At 45.7% G+C, this 18,766-nt stretch overlaps 1 protein-coding gene across 2 annotated transcripts in view; it reads left to right on the forward strand.

Moving 5' to 3' along the window:
• The first annotated feature begins 4,935 nt into the window (after nt 1-4,935).
• The window catches only part of DGKG (diacylglycerol kinase gamma), a 191,326-nt gene continuing 177,495 nt past the window's right edge, over nt 4,936-18,766 (forward strand). For both annotated transcript variants that reach the window (XM_040621478.1, XM_040621479.1), the window contains exon 1: nt 4,936-5,277. The gene's annotated coding sequence lies outside the window, so the exon portion shown is untranslated. The remainder of the gene's footprint in view (nt 5,278-18,766) is intronic.

Genomic DNA, 18,766 nt, shown 5'->3' on the forward strand with positions numbered 1-18,766 from the left:
GCGGGATCTTGGATGGCTAAGTATCTTTTTCATGGTCAAGTAAACTCAAACAAAGTTCCTGAGAAATCTGCTGCGAGTAACTCAAGGGACAGTGCAGAATTCTTAGGTCGGGGGCAGACTCACTGCCTTGTTACTCAGTCCTGAAATCTTTATGTTAAAATAATACTATCCTTGGGCGCATGGAGACAATTGCTGACCCAAATTGTTGCTTCCTAGGAAGCAGACAAGTGAGTAACTGATATAACTGGGTTTGTTTTGCTTTGTTTTTTAAACAGACTGTCTTACGGAAATGGACTATATTAACTATACATTTTCTGCATAGTACTTCTAAATATACAAAGTGTTTTCACACACACCTCTTCATCATTACCCCACCCAGTGGTGTAGGTCTTTCTATCCCCACTTTACAGAAGAGGGAAGTGCAGCTTAGAGACACAGATGCAGGTCACCCAGCTCCATGTAAATGGTCTGTTTATTACTCTTAACCTAATGGATTCTCTCTTGTGCTTTTCCCCAAACTTATCAGTTGGTATTATGGATTTTCCCAGCTTGCTCTGTGAAGGGGTCACCACCCTGGTGATGGGGCAGTACTTAAAAGTTGTTCAGTTGAGGGGCGCCTGGGTGGCACAGCGGTTAAGCATCTGCCTTCGGCTCGGGGCGTGATCCCGGCGTTATGGGATCGAGCCCCACATCAGGCTCCTCCGCTATGAGCCTGCTTCTTCCTCTCCCACTCCCCCTGCTTGTGTTCCCTCTCTCACTGGCTGTCTGTATCTCTGTCGAATAAATAAATAAATAAAATCTTAAAAAAAAAAAAAAAGAAAGTTGTTCAGTTGATAGTACTTAGAGTATGAGAGCCAGAAGGGGTTGTAGAGACTGTGTCCAACCTCCTTATCTCACCAGTAAGAAAACTGAGGCCCACACTGGGGGCTGACCTGCTGACATTCCCAGGGCTGGATCCGCAAAACCCATTCATGATAAAATGTGACAAGGAGCAAGCCTCTCAGCTCTTCCACCCTGTCCTTCCATCTCACAATCTCTCTTGTGCACAGCCCTCACAATCAAAGCAAAGAGGAAAGCGAAGGTCAGGACTTGGCTGAGATCAGTTCCCATCCTCTACTTGTTTGATAAAATGGAAAGATCCCATCAGCTATGGAATCATGAACTATCAGGTGGAAAGCAGCTTGGAAATCATCTGGTACAATCCTCTGGTTTTGTAGGGGAGAAAAGTGAGGCCCAGAAAGGCAAACGGAGCCCCCTGAGAAGAGGCTTGAACCCATGCCTCCACATCCCCAGTCACTGACCCCACCTCTGAGACCTCAGCTGTCTGCAGTTGTCACGCACTGTTCACCCAGTTTGTCAGACAGTCCGACTTAAAAATTTCCAGACACAGGTACCTGACTCAGCCCTGGTTCTGCCTTGGCACTGGGGATCAGGCATCAGCTGCCGGCTTGAATGATGTGTTCCCCGAGCAACATGGTGAGTGCGGGCTGCCAACACTGAAGTCTTGGGGAACGTTAAGTGTTGAGCCAGTGAAACATCCAAAAATGCCCTGTCTCTCAGAAACAAGGGTGACTCATCGGAGTGCTTGGGCTATGACTGGGAATGGCATTACAGTGGCCAGAGGAGCTAAAAACTCACGCTCACAAGCCTCCAGCTTCTCTGGCCCTGGCCCCTTGCTCACAGCTCTCTTCTCCAACCTAGAGCCAAAACACGGCCACCGGGAAACCCAGACGACCTCCTCCCTGAAGACTTGACTATTCAAGCCTGGGAAGGTCTCCCTTCTGAGAATCTCTGCTATATAATTGAGCACTTGATTTGATACTGTCTTTTATTTCTTCTTATCATTGTGAGTGTTTGTTTCATAGCCGCATGGATTGAAATGCTCTGAGGGGAAGAAGTAAGCTTCCTTCTCCGTACCCGATAGCTCATCTTAGAGTGTCACCGCACAGCCGAGACACACTCAGCCTCACAGCTACTCCTGGCTTCAAGGCTCTTTCCACTTTACGTTGTATTCACACACACAGCAACTGCTCCATAAATCCTCACTTGTTTCCCTGTGGCTTCAACATTTTCAAAGACAGTCCAGCAGCCAGGGTCTCTGTCAGCCCACACCAAGCCTCTGTGCAAATTAGGGAAAAGGCACTCCTTCCCCCAGACAGACACAGCCCTGCTGGGGGGCTCCCGGCGCTCCCCTCCCCCCAGGCTGCGTGGCTCCGTGGAGCATGGCTGGACTTCAGCCCCTCAGCTGGGCGTTCTGTGCAGTGAGCCCCTGCACCCTGGGGCTCTTGTCCCTCACAAGGGCAGCAACCAGATCTCACTTGCCTTGGCCCTCCCCGCTCTCCATTCTGACAGGGACGGCCTTTCTTGGGAAAGCTGGCATCAGAGGCTTCCCAGCTTATTTCCCAGCCCCCTCTCTGTCAAAACCAACAACAACAGAAAATGTCCCCCTTTGAGAGTTCCTCAGTACTCACAGACTGAAGTCTACACCATGGGCAGGGCACTTGGGGACCCTCTACAATAAGGTCCCAACCTTCCTTCCCTGTACCGAAGGCCCAGAACTCACCCTAGGTTGTTCTCCTACTACACCCTCAGCCTAGAGTTCCCTTTTCCCGCTGAGCTTTGTGTCACATCCCCACACCCCTTTCAAACACAAACCTTACCTCCTCCCTGATGTCACAATCAAAATAACCATTCTCCTTGGTGCTTCTCCCTACCACCAGCCCTCCCTGCCTTCCACATTGCTTTGACCTCTGTTACAACCCTTCCCCCACATTTTGTTAGTGTGCAACCCAGTGGCCAGCTGTCTTCAAGCCCTCTGTCCACACAGGCTTCTCTGTGCTCACCCTGCATCAGCCCAGATGCTAAACTCAGCCCCACCCTGAGTTCCCCCAAAGGAGTCCCCTCACAAACAAATTGGGGAACAATATTGCCTGCACAAATGATTGTGTTATAGGAAGGGTGGAGAGCGGAGACTTCATAGCCATACACACCCTCACCCCCCTCCCTTCCCAGCAAACTTGTTTATGAATCTCTGCAAGCACTCCTGTTCTCCAAATCTTTGCTCAGGGACTTTCTCTCCTTAGTCTTCCTCAGTGAGCCCCAGATCAAGTCAGGCCTCCATACTCTATCCCTGCATGGTTTCTGCATTCCAAGCATCTGATGTATTCCCTTCCTACTCTAGTAGGCAGACCCTCCTACCTGTAAGCATGCACCCCCAAATCCATCATGATGCTAAGCCAAATGGAGACTCTCCCTCCGTTCTGTCTCCTTTAGAAAGAGTCAGGAATCGACAGAGCAAGAATGTTTTTCTCATGACATGCATGTGAGTGTGTCTTCCTCCACAGATAACGCAGTTCAGAAGGCAAGGAGTATGTCTTTCACATCCAGCCAACCCAGCCCTGTGAGAATATACACAGTAAGCCTGTGAGCAGCCTTCTCTACTGGGGACAGGGACAGTTCTAAGCCCTTTCTGTCTTTCGGTTCTTCTTTCTTCCCAAGAAAAGCCCAGGACTAGAGTCAAAGGAAAGCGTCTGAAGACACAGTAGGAGCTTGACGGATAGTTGTGAAATGAATGAGTCAGTGAGTGAAAGGGAAACCAGATAGAAGAAAAACATCAAAAGCACCCTCACTAGGGTTGTCATAGTCCAGCTCAAGGGAGCATTGAGAACCACCCAGGGTGACAGAATGAAACGAGACTAGTGAGTGATAGGGAGAAGTGTGGACACGGGGTTCCGGTATTGGCTCTGCCCTCACTGCCATGTGGAACCTTGGGGAAATCTCTGAACCTCAGTTCCTCGTCTGCCCCATCAGCATGCCTGCAGATGGTCTAATATGGACACTGATCATCAGGGTCCTCAGAGCTGACATTCATGTTTGAGTCTTCTCCCCCAAATGCCCAGACACCCAAGGCCCCTTGGCGCCTCTGCAACTGCCGAAAGCTTTTCTTGGCTGCAGTCCTGACCCGGGGACCTTCACTGCCTGCTGGCGGGAAAGAATTCTCAGTTGTGGAAAATGGTAAACTCTACTACTTTACAAATGAGAGTCCCAACTCCCGATGACTCTAAATGTGGTGTGAAATGGACAGAAGTCATCCTGCTGGTGTGACCTGCCTGAGATAGTGTCACTACCACCACCACCAACCCACGCAGACAGGCACGTCACGGAAAAAGAAGCAACTCAGCGTGCCTTAGCCGGTGTTGGCCCTCATCCCTAACCCCTGACCCCCAGCCCCTTTTCTGTGCTTTCCTACATTTTTAAAAGAAGAACAGACTGCTTGCTGCGCGGGAAAACAGTCCACGCTCGCCTGAAAGCAAAGGAGAAAGGGAATTAATAGCTCTCCGTCTTGAGGTCTGATCCGGGGAGCGCCGGCGGGATGCGGTTGGGACCCACCACACCTGCGGAGGGGGAATTCTTTTCAGATCAAACAGTCACCAATCTCCTGCCACCCTGGCCAGGGCTGTCAGATAATGTGCCCTGCGAGGGGGAAGCGATTTGGAGGTTAGAGACACTGAGTTCCCAAGAAACGGAGAAAACTTGTTGATTTTTAATTTGCATTTTTTTCTCCGATTTGGTCGGGATATTCAGGCAGCCTAGACTTTGGTTGAGATGTGGAAATGCCCAGTGGGTATTCGGTTTGGCTTGTCAAGCAGTTGTCCTCCGTCTCCGGAGTCAGCGGGCCTCCGTCGCCCTTCGGAGCCCACCGCTGTTGCATGCTCGCCGAATCCCTAAGCCTCTGACTCCTCCTCCCGGACCGAAGCTCTATCAGAGAGAAGTGCCCGAACTGCGCGGCGCCCGTGCCCAAGTTGTACGGGAGGGACGCGGGGTCGCAGCTAGCTGATCCGCATTCACGCGTGTGCGGAACGCGCGCGCGCGTGTTTGTGTGTGGCGCGTGTGTGCGCGCGCGCGGGGGTGCGGGGCGGGCTCTGCGCCCGGGGGCAGGGCTCCGCGGGAGAGTGGCAGGCGGACTCGCCAAGCGGCTAGGGGCGGGGCGCCGCAGTGCCGTAGTAGCGGGCAGCCGGGACGCACTGCTTAGGAGCCGCGGATACGCGGGCAGGCGCAGGACCCCGGCTCTGCCTAGCCCCACCAGGGCCGCGCCAGCTCCGCGGCGCCGTCTTGGGCTGCCCCCCTCCTTGAGAGGGCTGCGCTGGCGGGAAGGCGCCCAGACCACAGCCTCGGTCCCCCTTCTGTCTCTCGGTTCCTCTTTCCTCCCAAGTAAGGGAATAAGCCCCGAGGAAGGAGCGCCCCGGGGAACCGCGCAACCAAGTGTTGCATGGTGAGGTAAGACGGCCGCCGGCGCAGCGGAGGGGGCTCAGGCGCGCGGGCGCGGGCGGCCGCAACTTGGAAAAACGAGGGCAGAGCGGGAGCCAGCCGCGCGGCCAGGCAAGGGAGCCGCGGGCGAGGCCACTGCGCCCACCCTTGCGCTGCCACCTGCCGCAAAGCCCCTGCGGGAGGAAATGCCCCGCTGGAAGGCTGAGGACGCGGGAGCGGCACGGGTGGGGCATCGGCTCGCTCTTCGACTGGGCAGATCTTCCACACCCCAAAGGTGTGCGGGCGGGAGGTAACCTTGCTCCGGGCACTTGGCTCCAGCCACCGGCTAGATTTCTCCCTTCTAGACGTACCTTGCTTTCTTGGTAGCCGGTTCGCGCGCCAGGGTGCCCAAGGGCGGTGAGGAGCGGGGACACTTTTCCTAACGTCTGGCCGCCAAAGCCTCTGACCGTCCCGCGGGATTCCAGGACTTTGGGACAGTCCGCAAAGCCGCTGGGCCAGGGGAGCTTGAAGGGAGGCTGAAGAGAACACAGACACCTTGACAAATACAAGCTAGAAAGGGAGAGGAGGGACCGGAGAGAATATAACGCTGACCTGTTTAGTGACCGAGTCCCAACATGTGTGTCCGTGTGTGTGTCTTGAAGGGCGCGCATCTAGTATCACCTGTGGGGCTTTCCAAAACTCCACTAGTCCACCTCACCCTGCACATTTGACGTTTTCTTCCTCCGGGTGGGTGGACTAGAATTTGCGGAGGGGGCGGCGGAGTTCCGGAAAGCCCTACAGGTGACTCTGCCGCGCCGCCCCCGCCCCCGCCATCACTGCAGTGGAAAGCCTGGGACGGGAGCGAGGAGGCGTCGCCAGCTGTGAGCGATCCAGCTGCGGAACTCAGAGTGGCGGGCACGACTCCCCCTCCCCGCCGCCGAGGGTCTGCGGCAGCGCGCGGTGATCTGTGGCTGCGCCGCAGTGGCGCGCGGGAGAGCTGAGAACCCGCCGACGCGCTCGCGGGCAGGCGCGGCCCGACCCGCTCCTCCGGCTGTATTAGCATACGATGACCTCGCCGTCCCGGGAGGGCCCGGCCGCGCTGCTTGTCGTTCTTTCGTTTCGGGATCTGGGGGTACGCACCTCGGGTCTGGAGGTGTGGACCGCGGGTAGTCACTCGTGAGGGGCAGCGGTCAGGACACAGGGCTGGGAACTGGCCGTCAGGTTCCAGTGGGGAGAATGAATCCGTGATTCCGGTGCCTGGGGTGCTTTGTGTAAAATACAGCCCCGAGAGAGCCACTTGCTGGAGCACAGGGCACCCTCGTTGTCAGTGAAGGACATTGGATCCGTAAGGGCAGTTGTCATCACAGTTTGGTCACGTACATACACGCATGCACGCATACACCCCTACCTTTGTGGTTTATGATCCTCTCATTCCAGAAATACGTCCTAATTAACGGGGGAAGGGACTTCGCCGCTTGACGCGTTAAAAAGGGCTGTATTTGCCAGAGATTCCGTTCTGAATATAAATTATACCCATTAAATAAAGCAGGTGCAACTAAGCTAACTTCCCTGTTGTACCCCTGGTCTAAGTCTTCTCTTCGCCAGTCACCCTTAACGTGTGTGTGTGTGTGTGTGTGTGTGTGTGTGTGTGTGTGTGTGTGTGTTACGTGGATGTGTAGCACTGCCAGCGTTCTCTCAGGTATTTTTCCGGGAGGGGTGCTGAGTCTTTCCCACCTTACACTTTTAGTTCAGTTTTTGGTTCAGATCAGTCAAGACATGGGAAGAAAATGATAAATATCAGAGCATCTGGGAATCTAGGCTCTCAGAGACTGGAGAAACCACTAAGGACACCAGTTGCGGCTCCCCCCAACCACTCTCCACAGAGCACTTTCAACAGGTGGCATCCAGAGGTCCCAGCTGTGCACTCTGAGGCCCTAGCAGGGGAAGAACCCACAAAGCAGTAGCTCTTCCCTCTCCTGCTGATCCCTGGGGGAGGAGGCTGCCCCCAGCTCCTGCTTTGGAAGAGGAAGGGAGAGCTGTGATAAAATTCTTCAAAAAAAAATCTTACTGTCTTACATCATTACATGTACCTTTTTAGTGTAAAAGTGGTTCGTGTTGAATGAAAAAAAATTGGGGAAGTTGGAAAGTGTGTAAAGAATCAAACCTCCCACAGTTCCACCACCCAATTTCCACACTGTTACTATATTGGCATATTTCTTTTCTATCCATTTTTTGCCTTGAAATCCTATAACCTATAGTGAGCCTACATTTATTATCTACTAAATGTATGTTTTAGGTGCTAAGCATTTTATATTCGTTGTGTCATTTAATCCTCAGAAGCCTCTCTGAGGCAAGTATTATAACCAACCCCAGAGAGTTCAGGGGACTTGCCCATGCCACACACCTAGTAGGTGCCAGACCCAGGATTTACACCCAGACTGAGTCCTGAGTGGTTGCCTAGCCTCTGTAACTATTGCTTCTCTGCCCTCCTTGTCCCCTCAGTTAGTGTTGTAGCAAAAGTCCTCCACGAACACCATTTTCACGGCTGTGTATTATTACACTATTAGTCATTTAGCAACTACAAATAACTGCACAACATCCCTGCTGCATACATTTCCAAATACTTTCTTTGGATAGATTCCCAGAAGCAGAGTCACTGGGCCAAAGGGCATGCATGTTTCAAGACTCCTGATGTATAGGACAAGCTGCTTTTTGAAAAAGCTACATCAATTTACACTTCCATCCATCAGGAGGCCACTCTGCCACAGTCAAAGCAGATGACCTCTAAAGACTCAAATAGACCAAGGCCTCATGTGCCCAAACCACAGCACCCGAGCATCCCCTTGGCCTCTCCCGAGAAGGAATCACTCATATTATGTAGCTTTCTACACATACCTGTGATTACAGAAACCATACAGTATGGAGCCATACCTGCTCTTATGTGAGCGGCTGTCAGTTGCAGAATTCTCTGCCTAGATGTCACATATTAGCTTGGGCAAATCAAACATTGTGTAAAATATACAAATGTGCCCAAGATCCCACTTCTCTGTGTAAGTAATTGGAATAACCCTTATTCCTATTAAAGTGCATCACCGTCACAGCCAGATTCAGCCAGTCCAACCAATCCATAATAGCTTCTTCACGTACTGGCCATATTCACAGAGCCTTTTGTTTATACCAAGGAAAAGAATTCCACAACAAAACCACAGTGGGAATTGATGTCACCTTATATGTAACAGAGTTCATCTGCCTCCCTACTCCCGACCAAATCAGTTATGGTTAGTGACTACTAATAAAGCAATACCAAAAAAAGGCTATATACATCATCCCCCCCCCCAAAAAAATGCCCCCGGGTGAAGAAGATATGGTTGCAGAAGAGAAACGAAATTAAGCAATACGAGAAGACACAAAGGGGAAATGTTTAAAGACAAGAAATTAGCCCTAGGCTCTGAGTTTACCCTAAGACAATGTTTGCCCCATAGCCACCTCTGCCACCAGCACTGGGTCTCATAGCCCTGGAATGCAACCTATTTGAATAAATATTCATTGAGTCCCCTCTCTGAAATCTGTTTATTCAAGACTCCATTTAGATCTTAAACCATCCTTCTGGGAAGCGCCCCCCCCCGCCCCCACACTGCTCCTCTGGGTTAGAGACCTCTCTCTGCTTCACCCACAGCACCTGTGCATACACTTCCCTCACTATGGTGAAATCACTTCTCTGCATAGCCCCCACTAAACTGTGAGCTCATTGAAGGTACAGCTCTCACCATACCTGCAGCACCTGAGATAGAACTTATGCACCACAGACAATTAAATGTGGTGAATGAACAAACAAGAGAATTTTCCAGGTAGTGTCCTGGGGGCTTTTGTGCATTTCTCTTTCATGTATATTTATGTGCTTAGACTAAATAAACTGTGGCAGCCTCAGAAGTGTACCAGGAAAGTATCTAGAGCTGTGCTATGTCCACATGGGACTATTTCCATATTCATTTAACTCATTAAAATTAAATAAAACTTTAAGTTCCATTCTTCAGTCACATCAGTCATATTTGTAGTGCTTAAATGCCACACACGGCTTCTGGCGACCACATTAGACAATACGCACATGTAGAACATTTCCATCGCGGCAGAAAGTTGATCTGGACAGTGCTGGTTGGATTGTGAGCTTGGCGGGGGCAGGGGATGTGAAGCCACCATAGTCCCCGCAACCAACACAGTACCTGGCCTGGAGGAGGGTGGGAGTGGGGAGAAAGAAAGGGGAGGGATGGTGGTAGTAAATGGAGTAGTAATATTAGGGATACTATTTATTGGGCCCCTACTTTGTGCTCCCCATGGTGCTATATTTGGTATACACGTTGTCTTACTTAATCTCCACATCACTCTGAGCCTGGTATTAGCCCTGTTGTACAGACAGGAAAACTGAGTCTCAGGAAGTCTAAGTAAGTGCTCATGAAGCTGGTAGGAGAGACTGTGTTTTAACTCCGAGTCCTGTGATTTCAGAGCCTGTTCTCTTAGGCCTTTTTCTTGCCTGCCTCAGTAAGTGTCATGTGTGGTATTGTAGATGTGAACTGCCATCAGCTTGACTTCCCAGGGAGCCAAAGAAAGGGTATTTTTGAAGGCTTCCCGAGGAAAATAATTAGTATAATTTGCGAATGTTAATGGCATTTCGAAAGTGCAAAATTTTGCCGGGGGCTCCAGAGGCCTTGTTCCTGGATGAGTGACAAGGGAGAAAGGAACCCACCCATAGTGTGGTCTGACCAGAGGGCCAAGACTGAGGAGAACAGACCCGCCAGCCAACCACCACCACCCATGCTTCTCCTCAGGAAGGCCTGTCACCAGCTCCGAGGGAAACACTGGCTTGGCTAGGGTCTCACAGCCAGTTCATGGCACAACCCGGCTCCTGCCTCCGTAGGCAGTGCCCTTTGCTCTCCTCCACCCTGCCTCATACGTCGTTGGCTTCAGTGTCTTCACTGTCATTGTCATTCTTGCTTCAGTTTTCCCTTTGTTCTTAAAGAACAAAATACAAAATTTCAAGGGACGCTGAATTAGTCCCAAATAGAGATTATTACCTCTTTCATTTTACATTTCATATTTCTGTTGAAACTTTGTAAGGTTGAACTGGGAATCTATACCAGTAATACCTGTTGAGCTTTGTACCAACTGAAACAAACCAACTCTTAAACTTCTTCTTGAACCGTATCACCTGCCGCACACCCCCGTGCTGGTACAGATGCTACCTGGGACCTGAATATAGAGCCCTTGCCTTTTTTTTTTATTTTTCATTTTTTATTTTAGAGCCCTTGCGTTTATTACTCATTTCATCTTGTTCAGTTAGTCTTTCCTGCCAACTTGCCCAAATATTTCTAGCTTTGATTCTGTTATCCAGTGTATGTACTGTCCCTTCCAGCTGGCTTCCTGTCATCCCCCAATCGGATGAGCATGACCTCTTCAACTAAGTCATCGATAAAAATGATGAACATTACAGGATTCTGAGGCACGTCACTATTTGCTCCCTAAAGAGAGATGTTAATTCATTAAGTAAACAGCACTCTTTCAGAAAATTTATTCAACTTTTTATACTATTACCCAGCCCATATTTCATCTTTTTCAAAAAATTATCAAAGGACTCTTATCTAAGGTTTTGATAAAGTCCAGATACTCTTTATCACTGGTATTTCCCTATCTGCCTGCCAATTATGTTGTCAAAGTTATTTTGCTAGTTTGACATAAGCTACTTTCAGTTAACCCTTGTTGGTTTTAGAGATCACAACTTCAGTCCTAAAATCTCATTTCACATCCTATTCCAGATTGTTCTCTGGGATTAACATCAGCCCCTCAAGTTAAGAAATTTTCATATATTTTTCCTATTAAAAAAAATAGAACTGTCTTTGCCCTGGAGATGCTGGTGTCTGTAGTGCTGATAGTGGTGGGGATGATGGTGGTTGGCAGTGGTGATGGTGGTGGTGGTAGTGGCTCACTTACTCTATGATTTTGAACAGATTAAGGAGAGTGGTGCAGTGATATCAGTTGCGTGTTGTCTTAGCACCCTGGGATGTTATTCAACTAGGCCAAAAGACTTGGATTAGTTTGAGGCAGATCTAAGAGTCTCTAGCATCATAGAAAATGAAATCAGGGAAGGAGCCTAGAGGATACCTGACCCCAGGCCTTTGTCTTAAAGCGAGGAATCCTTCTCCATCTAAAGAGGAAGTGTCCTGCATGGGGTCCCACATCCCCGATAGGAACTGAGGTCTCCCACACTTCTCCAGGGCATGACTCCATCTCTTCCTCTTCATTTCTGAAGAAGCACAGCCTTTGTTTTTTTATAGAAATGTCCACTATCCTCTTAGAATTGACCTCTGAAGTCACTGATGCCTCAGTAAAAATTCAAGATTCTTTCTCGGCATTGTGATTTAAAAGGAGAAAGTAAGAGAGCTTAAGGGCTCTCATTTTCCAAGTGGGAAATGGAGCCAAAAGGTCTTCAAGGTAGGACAGGGGCACAGAGAGAGAAGGGTCAAGTAAGAAAAGATTTTTTTAGTTAATAAAAATCACGAAATAGTAACCGTCCTTTGCATGTGCGCCACACTTAGAAGATAACAGGGTGCTCATATTCATGAGCTCTCCTGATTCCAGTCACGATTGTGAGACAGCACAGGCTTCCCCAGCCTTTTTTCAGTAGAGTCATTTCACCAAAGCAGAGGCCGTGGCGTTTAGAAGAGTCTGTTACGGCAAGACAAAGGATGACAGGTAAAACTCAGGGGTACGTAGCTGCTGACAAACCCCAGATCCACCTGCCCAGCTGGCCATTTGGGCCCACCACACTCTTCTGGGTGGTCTGTATGAAGAGTTCTCTCCTCACTTCAGACACAAACAGTGTTTCGTCCACACAGAAACTGAGTTTTCACTTCCCTGGTGGCTAATCTGATGTGAAAGTTCCAAGTAGCCAGAGGTCAGCAAGGCCACTTTGACCCTTAGATGCTGAATGCTTGAAATGTTTGGCCCAAATGTTTTCATTCGTTGCTGTATTTCTCCACTTCTCTGCTCTGGGACAGTGGCCCACAGCCCTTTACTAGCTGCCTCAGTGTCCCTGCCTTTCAGTAAAATGGAGCTAGAGAAAGCTGTTTCAGTCTCTGAGAAGGCCGGACGATTCCTTCCAGAATCCTTGAGGTCCATGGAAAGTGGGGTGGGTGTTCTCATCCAGTTTCCCACTCTTCTCAACGCAGAGTCTCATCAACAAGTATGTCCATGATCCCCAGAATCCTACACCAGGACACCCACTTTTGAAGTCGGTCCCCTCCTTTTTCTCATGCATGGATGCCCACCAGCCTTTGGCTGATCACAAAGTGATCTTGTCCAACCATTAGGAAGCCAGTAGTTATCTGTTCCTATGGTTGGGAAATTCCCTCTTTGCTCCAAAGCTTCCACTGTTCCTAATCTGTAAATCATGTAAAACATGGCAAATAAATTCATGAGGAAATTCACCCAATCATTTGGCTAACATTAAATCAGAAAATATATACTGAACATCCCCTCTGTGCTAGGCATAGGAGTAATTTCTGGGGATAGGGCCCACTGCGTTTCCAGGAGGTGTGTGGGACAGAGACAGAAATAGATATCATGTAGCATTATCTTCAGATGAGATTTGGAGGAGAGTCACCTTGCCAGCCTAGGAAGGTATTAGACCAAGGAGGTCAGGCATTACTGTCTGGAGTAGATAAACTTCAGCTGAAATTTGAAGAATGGGTAGAAGTGAAGAAGTGAATGCGGGTAATACATTCTGAGTGTGGGTAATAGAGGGAACAGTGTAAGCAAAGGCACAGAGGCAGTTCTTGTCTCCAGTTCAGTGTTGCTGGAGCAGAAACTGTGATTCGAGAAGTGATGGGAGGTAAGCCTGGAAATGTGGGCAGGAGGGTCTTGTCTGTCAAAAGAATGTGGATCTTTTCTGGTAGACAGTGGAGGGTCACTGGGAAATTTTAAGTGGGAACTGACATGGCCAGATTTTAACATTAGAGCAATCCTTCCAGCTGCAGTGTTGTGAAGGGAGGAGACAAGAAGCAGGACTGCCCATTGGGGGCTTCCATGGGAATTTAGGTAATATGTGGACTGAACAAGGTGGTACAGAGGGAAGGACAGAATCAGGAAAGAACTTGTAATTAAGTGGATGTGAGTGTAGTGAGGGAGGCAGATGAACCAAGTTAGCTCCCAGGCTTCCACTTCGTGTGCCTGGAAGGCTAGTGGTTCCATTGACCATGAGAACCAAGGAACAGAATAGGGTTAAATAAGGAGTCAGTTTCGGGACATGTTACATTTGAAGTGTCAGTGCGAGATCCAGGTGGAGATGTGGTTGATAGATGAGCTCTGTGGCTAGAAACCCAGATTAGGGAATCATCACTCTAAGTGATAGGTGAAACCACAAGAGCTGATGAGATCATGGGAGCTGACTTTCATTTATCTTGATATATGTATTGCCAGTATCTGAAAGATGTCAAGGAGATCCGTGCCTCTTCAACAAGGGAAGGGCATTTCTCACTGCAGTGAGCGTCCGGGCTTTGTAGGCCAGCTGTGCCAGGAGCCATTTGCTGACTCAGACCTTCAGTGTCACTTCGGCCAGATGAATTTCCTCTTCCACATTTGAGCTTCACAAATTTGTAATCAAGGTCCCCTTCTCTAGACCAGTGGTTCTCAATGCTGGTTGAACATGAAAATCACCTGGAGAGCACTGCCGAACTATCAGTTCTGGGTTCCACTCCTTGAGATGCTAAATGAATTGGTCTGGGGTCAGGGCCTGGGCCTGAGTTTTTTTTTTTGTTTTTTTTTTTTAGGATCCTCAGGTGGCACCAGGGTTCAACAGAGTTAAGAACCACTGCTAAGCAAGAAGTTCCCTCAGTGATTCCTCTACAAGGTTTTTAATTCCTTAGCTTCTCTGGTAAATCTCCTGAGTGCGGCACGTTTTCTCTAAAAACCCACTTTAGCGTGTCAGAACCTACACTGGACATTGCTCTCCGGTCATGATCTTGTCTGCACATTATCCCTGTCTTTGCATTCAACAGTTATTTCTGCCTCATGCCTGCAAGGCTCCTGGGAAGCTTTGTTAAATATCCTGTCTCTGAGTTACATAACTGATATACCTGTCAAAAAGACCTAAGAATCACCTGCTATGACTTCTGAATGAACCTCGGTTAGTTCCAGGGAATCATTGCTTTCTCTTCCAAGTGCTAACTAGGCAGCGCTCAATCTAGCAGTTCTTGAATTTTGATTTTCACCTGGAGACTTTCCCATCAGAGATTCTGATTCAGAGGTGTGCAGTGGTGGCCCAGAAGCAGCATTTTCCACCAGCACTCAGGGTGATTCTGGTGTAGGAATGCCACCTTTAAGAAATACTGTGTTAAAAATTGGAAATGAAGAATACACATTTAACTCATACCTACTCCTGTAATTTTTTGTTGAAATGATCAGATTAATATATAAATATTTGAGGATATTTATTATAGTACTGACAGCCAGAAAAGGATACCAATGTAATCTACATGTCAGAAATTTTGACAACAATCCATGATGAAGAGTATACATGAGAGCAAATCAAGGGAAAGCTCAACCATAAGTCACCAGAGTGGAAGGAAAAATTGGCCTGCAGATGAAAAGGAAGGAATTCCTAGAAGAATTTCACTAACATCTCTAAGGGTAAAGTGACAGGGGTACAAAAATGGGAGAAAATTGTTTGCAAACTATGTATCTAAAAGTGGGTTGATATTCAGAATATATAGAGAACTCACCAAACTCAACAACAAAAAAACCAAACAATCCAATTTAAGAATGGGCAAAAGATTTGAAAAACATTTCTCCAAAGAAGATGCACAAATGGCCAATAAGTACATGAAAAGATGCTCAACAACACTAATCATTAGGGAAATGCAAATCAAAACCACAATGAGATACTATTTCATATCCATTAGGATAGCAATTGTGAAAAAAAAGAAAGAAAGAAAAAAACAAATGATGAGGATGTGAGAAGGTGGAACCCTTGTGCACTGTTGGTGAGAATGTAAAATGGTACAACCACTATGGAAAACAGTATGGTGATTCCTCAAAAAATTAAAAATAGGAATACCATATAAGCCATCAATTCCTCTTCTGGATATATACCCAAAAGAATCTAAAGCAAGGACATGAAGAGATATTCATACACCTAAATATGTAGCAGCATTATTCACAATAGCCAAAAGGTGGAAACAACCATGTGTTTATCAGTGAACAAAGGGATAAACAAAATCTTGTATATACCTACAATGGAGTTTTACTCAGCCTTTTAAAGGAATGAAATTCTGATGCATGCTACAACATGGATGAACCTTGATGACATTTTGCTACGTGAAATAAACCAGTCACAAAAGGACTAATACTGTATGGTTCCACTCAAGGATGTATTTAGTATAGTCAAACTCCATAGAGACCGAAAGTAGAAAGGTGGTTTCCAGGGACTGGGGAAGGGGAGAATGAGGTGTTATCATGTAGTAGTACAGAGTTTCAGCTTTGTAAGATGAAAAAAGCTCTGTGAATGGATGGTGGTGGTAGTTGCATAAAAATGTAAATGTACTTAATGCCACTGAACTGTATACTTAAAAATGGTTAAGTGGTAAATTTTATGTTATGTATATTTTACCACCATAAATAAACATAAATTATATATTATGTATATTTTACCACCACTAAAAAAAGTATATATAGAACATTATAATATATATCTCAATATATTTTATATATATGTTGCATATATATGTTATATATGAATACTGTGTGCATGTGTGTGTGTGTATACATATACATACATATATATGGCAGGGGACTATAGCAGTGCTAGGCAGGTTGGTGATGGGAAACACCACCTCAGCATCTCAATCATGTTAGAGCCTCCTCAGACACACCTTGGCCAACACACATGGTGATGGGCCATGGGACTCACTCCTAGTCAACACATGGTCAAAGCTCACGAAAACAGTATTTTCAGAAGAAGGGAGACAGCTAAGAACATAAAACTAATTTCTCCCTATTGAAAAAAAAAGAAAACTTTAAAAAAAATTCCAAGTTCTATTTACAGAGATTCAAAAGAATGTAACAGGAACTATCAGAAGGAGGCAATCTGAGATTAGGAAAATGAAAAATATTCTGCAGAATTAAAATCATGTAATGGAAGCACAGACATTAGAACAACACAGAAGACTAAAGAAGAGTGTAAATTCTCACAGTTTTGATAGAAAACACATAAAGAAACAAATCAAAAGGGATGCCTGGGTGGCTCAGTCGGTTAAGCAACTGACTCTTGGGTTTGGCTCCAGGTCCTGGGATCGGACTGGAGTTGGGCTCCCTGCTCAGTAGGGAGTCTGCTTCTCTCCCTCTCCCTCTCCCCCGCTCACACATACTCTCTCTCCCTCTAAAGAAATAATCTTTAAAAAAAAAGAAACAAAACTAATGAGGGAAAAAAATGGAAGCTATAATTAAACATTAAATATTAAAATACAGAATTTTTAAGAGAAAATGGAAGATGAATTATAAAAAATATAAAGAAATATTTTTATGATTTCAATTCAAAATATTGTGTATCAGGGAAAATTAAAGATATATTCTGGTGGAAGTCGCTAATTTATAAGATTTAAAAGAATCTATTGGTGTGCAATCAGGAAAAAAACAGTATTTTTAATAAGAATGTGTCAGGCATTTTGTAGCACTAAGTGTCAGAAGGAAGTTGATTTATGGCTATAGAGTTTTGAGGTAATAAAATTGTGACCCAGAACTGTATTCAGTACTAAGCAAGGGAAAAAAATATATATTGCCAGACAAAAGAAGTACACAGAAAGTACACCACCAAAATCCTTTAGTGGAAAAAGTATTCAAAATATTCTGATCAACAGGGAAATTAATGAGTATTAAAATTGGGGGATAGAGATGATGTGATATAAAAGATAGGTGAACAATGAAATCAGCAGAGCAGATTTAATGTTTAAACTTCATTAATATGGTTATGAAACAATGCAACTGTCAAAAATAATTCTTAGTTAAAAAGATAGATAAGAAATTTAATGATGATAATCTGGGCCTAAAAAGTCGGATAACTCCAGAAAACCAAAAAGGCTTGAAGTACTAAAGCTCTCATTTTGTGCTGAGAGACATTGAATACTAAATACATTTTTTAAAAAAAGAGTAGATGAGTATGAGACTAGAAATGCCTTATTTAACTTCAAAATTAGGAGAAAGATTTGAAATAGTATGGCCAAGATTAAAAACTAATAAAGAAAATAGCAAGGGAACATAAAAAAAGAAAGTATAAAATAAGACGATAGAAGTGAGGTCAAACATGTTATCACATTAAGTGTGAATGGCTTAATTGTTTCTATTAAAAGACAAAGAGACATAGATCGGGCAAAAACCAATTCTAAATATATGCTGTTTAAAACAAAGTGGGACAGAAAGGAGAGAAAAAAAGGAAAGAGTATAAATATACCAGGAAAATGCAAACCAAAAACAGAAAGGAGAGCAATATTAATATTAGACAAGGGAGAATGGTACATTAACTGTGGCTGGATGATATAATCCATTAGAAAACATACCATCCATGAGTATTTTTATTCTAAGTAATATAAATATTAAAATATATAAAATAAAATTGTCAAAACAATCACAATGGGAAACAACATATTTCTATCAATCTTCAATATATTGAGTCACAAAAACAAATGAGTATGTAATGAGTTTTAAGGATATAAGGAATTTGATGCAGTGAATATATATGCAATGGATTTCACATTCAAGAATGAAATAATATATGTATCTGTTAAAACACTTATAAAATATTGAGAAATTTCGATCATTTTATAAAGTCTTGTGATGTATTCCAAAAAGTAGAAATTGTCCTGACACCAAGAGGAAAATCAAATTCAAGTAGAGTTTCTCTAGGATAATATATTCTAGAAAGTCGATGTAGCCTGGGACCCATGCACATCCACCTGCCACTGTTAATTCGGCATTCAGTGAGAACAAGACCCAAGACCTGTTATTTAACAAGCATCAAATCTACAGAATGCTTCCTTCTCTAAGAATGAGTGAAGAGTAAAACACATAGGAACTAAGGAAAATGCAAGATAAAGGAACAAAGAATAGCATCCCCAGTGAAAGTAAATGAGCTCCTCCAGCTGGACCTAAAAGAATATTTTAGGAGATTGGAATGCTCTTAAAAGGGCAGGAAACCATGGCCTTCACAAATCAGAAGAGAATGAAAGCAGGCAGAGATGAAAATGAAATATGATATGCAAAGATACAGATGAGATTGCAAGGAAACTAAAACACAACGGAATTGAAATCTCTTGGATGCAACTAATGAACAGTTTGTTTTATAGAAAATCAAATCAAGTATGTGGAGAAAGTAAGGTTATAAAAGATAGAGAATTAGTATTAAAGCCAACTTAAGAAGAGATGTCTAAATTATTGCAAATCCAGTTTTAAAATTATATGGAGGGGGCACCTGGCTGGC

Source organism: Ursus maritimus, unplaced genomic scaffold (genome assembly GCF_017311325.1).
Source record: "Ursus maritimus isolate PB19 unplaced genomic scaffold, ASM1731132v1 scaffold_4, whole genome shotgun sequence".
In the NCBI taxonomy this organism is placed as follows: domain Eukaryota; kingdom Metazoa; phylum Chordata; class Mammalia; order Carnivora; family Ursidae; genus Ursus; species Ursus maritimus.